The sequence below is a fragment of the Littorina saxatilis genome, unplaced genomic scaffold (assembly GCF_037325665.1).
Source record: "Littorina saxatilis isolate snail1 unplaced genomic scaffold, US_GU_Lsax_2.0 SUPER_12_unloc_3, whole genome shotgun sequence".
Lineage (NCBI taxonomy): Eukaryota > Metazoa > Mollusca > Gastropoda > Littorinimorpha > Littorinidae > Littorina > Littorina saxatilis.
Window position 1 is genome coordinate 42,501 of NW_027125701.1, and position 3,570 is coordinate 46,070.

The window sequence follows — 3,570 nt, forward strand, 5'->3', positions numbered from 1 at the left end:
GTTTGGCCGTTATCCCATTTTGCCCCCATCCCATTTTTGCGACATTTCATAGGCCATGTGTCATTTTACCACCGTGTCAAACCACTAGCGCCACATTCCATTTTGTCGCCATGCCGTTTTGCCGTCATCCCATTTTGCCGCCATCTCTATTTCGCGACATTTTGGATTTTGGCAAAAATGGAATTTGGCGTAAACGGAATGTCTTCCAAGTTGAATAACGCAGTATAGTAGTATAGTGAGGCTTGGCAAGAAGAATAAATAAAAAATGTGATGGCGGCCAAATGGGATGGTGTCAAAATGGGATGACGCGCTATTGTTATGACACGGTAGTAAAATGACGCTTGGCTTGTGAAATGTCGCGACAATGGGATGGGGGATAAATGGAATACGGTGAAACGGCATGGCGGCCAAATGGGATATGGTGTCAAAATGGGATGTCGCGCTATTGTTATGACATGTTAGTAAAATGCCCTGTCACGTAGTCTCAATCCAAATTGGAAATCCATAGCATCATCATTATAATCATCCTCATCTCATTAATCATCCAAAATTATAAATTTTATAAAATGACGCTTGGCTTGTGAAATGTCGCGAAAATGGGATGGGGCAAAAAATGGGACGGCAGCAAAATGGGATTGCACCAAAATGGGATGTGGATCAGCCACCACTAGATTGCCAATTTTAAAGTCTTAGGTATGACCCGGTGTGACGTTTTCATCTTTCGCCGTGTTGATATTTCGATTTTCGGCCTCGTTGATCTAGTATAAACTCTACACTGAACAAAAAACCCACCCTTCGATAGTACTGATGAGCGACCTTGTGTACCTTACATTCATGGGGCCAAATTTGTCCAACCAATTATTTTATTTAACTTAGAAATTTGATTCATCCTAAAATGTTTCTCTTCTTACTCAAGGGACGTAACCACTCGGTACACGTTTTCGAAGAATTCGATTTTGGGAGTGAAATCTATTTAATTTCACAACCAATTTTCTTCACATGCAAGAAACTGACATGCTTTTCGTCCTTAAATAATTTCCCTTCTTAATTTTACCAGGAAACAACATTTCAGTCTCGAGTAAATATCGAGGGGGACATATGTACACAGGCGAAAGATGAAATCGTGACACCGGCCGAGGTTCGAACCCACGACCTCCCGATCACGGGGCGGACGCCTTACCACTAGGCTAACCGTGCCGGTTTACCCTTGAGTGACAGACGGACAGACAAAAGAATATACAGACATACCGTAATTAACACAAACACACACACTCAGCAGAGCAAAGCGGTATAACACACAAACTCAGCAGAGCAAGGCAGTATTACACACACACACTCTGCAGAGCAACTAAGTCGGTGACACACAGACACAGGTATTTGGGGACGATGTTTGCTGTACAGCAGTGAAATGGGGACGTCCAAAATTGCAGAGCTTTGCTATGAATGGTTTCATCAGTTACATGGCGCTAGGCGACATAAGAGTATTTCCAATCCAGTCAGTAGCATTCACGACCCTGACAACGGATGGTTTGAGTCTGATTTATGAGAATGAGAATGAGGGAGAGAGAATTGTATTAAATTGAATTGAATTAAATTGAATTGAATTTATCTTTCTCTTAACACTGTTACAGAACAAGAAATGCTAAAATGTTTTTTTTTCATCCCGCCCTCGCCCATTGAGGTGAAATAGAAGTTAACCACATTATGTTTGAAAATGTTCCCAGTGCTTTATGTACAATAATGTTTCAATACAATCATAGTGTATTAACATTTTACCAGTATCAGGTGCAAAATAGAAGTAGTGCTTTACAAGTTTTGAAAGAGAAACAGCGTAAATGGTGTACAGCAGTGAATTGGGGACTGTTTCCCAAACAGCAGTCAGATGGGGTCTGGTTGTTGTACAGCAGTCATTTGGAGGCACAAGCTAAAACTGCTTCAGAGATGTGTGTTTTTCATTGGCTTTGATCTCCGCTGAGAGGGAGAGAGTCAGAAAGAGCGACAGAGACAGATAGACAGAGACAGAGAGACAGGCCGAGACAACAAAGGAGAGGTTAAGGACACCCCCTTACCCTTGAGTGACAAACGGACAGACAAAAGAATATACAGACAGACCGTAATTAACACAAACACACACACTCAGCAGAGCAAAGCGGTATAACACAAACTCAGCAGCAAGGCAGTATTACACACACACACACACTCTGCAGAGCAACTAAGTCGGTGACACACAGACACAGGTATTTGGGGACGATGTTTGCTGTACAGCAGTGAAATGGGGACGTCCAAAAACCGCAGAGCTACGGCAGAGCTACGAAGGGCCATATCAGGGCGGTGCTGCTTTGACATATAACGTGCGCCACACACAAGACAGAAGTCGCAGCACAGGCTTCATGTCTCACCCAGTCACATTATTCTGACACCGGACCAACCAGTCCTAGCACTAACCCCATAATGCCAGACGCCAGGCGGAGCAGCCACTAGATTGCCAATTTTAAAGTCTTAGGTATGACCCGGCCGGGTTTCGAACCCACGACCTCCCGATCACGGGGCGGACGCCTTACCACTAGGCCACCGTGCCGGTATGGTTTGAGTCTTATTTATGAGAATGAGAATGAGGGAGAGAGGATTGTATTGAATTGAATTGAATTAAATTGAATTGATCTTTATCTTAACACTGTAACAGAATAGGAAATGCTAAACTACTCTTTTTTTTCATCCCGCCCTCGCTCATTGAGGTGAAATAGAAGTTAACCACATTATGTTTGAAAATGTTTCCAGTGCATTATGTACAATAATGTTTTAATACAATCATAGAGTATTAACGTTTTACCAGTATCAGCTGCAAAACATAGTAGTAGTGCTTTACAAGTTTTGCAAGAGAAGCAGCATGTAACGATACGTAAATGTGATACAACAGCGATCAAAGTTCAAGTCTGAAGGTAGGCTCTGAGAAGTGTAACCAGTGCATGCAAATCCTTGGCGATATGATTTATCTCAATAAGGTACAGTGTTCGTCGCACATCCGCAGGCTCCCCCAATAAATGCCAGTCGTTCTGATTCATCATAACTCATGTCTGCTTTGTCCCTGAATAACGTCTAGTACAATGTTTCAGCTTTGGTACAATCGTAGGTGAACATGAAGTCATCTGATTTTGCAAGCAGCTGTTTGGATGAAGCATTGTACACCATTCTAATCACTTTCTTTCGTGTTCTGGGGTTCGTAGTAATTTCTAAAGCAAGTGCTTTTACTTCCCCTAGACTGTACTCCCTTTCCAAAGCATCCTTTTCAGCTTTAGTCAACTGCTTTTCCACTGGTTCCTCTGTATCACTCTCTGACGTAAAATATCTGTCCTTGTCACTGTCAGTGGCCACGCATGTGGAGTCAACGGATTGCTGCAAGGCAGGTTCCGTCAGCTTGGATGGAATGTGGCTCCGTGATTCACGTGCTTCAATGTTCACAACACAGCTTGCCTCGCTGTCAATGCGTTCGCCGGCGTGTAGTCTCATTTTCTGTTTGTGCCTAACGTCGTGAACTTTGTCGTACGTGTTTGTGTGAATTATGCCTGATGT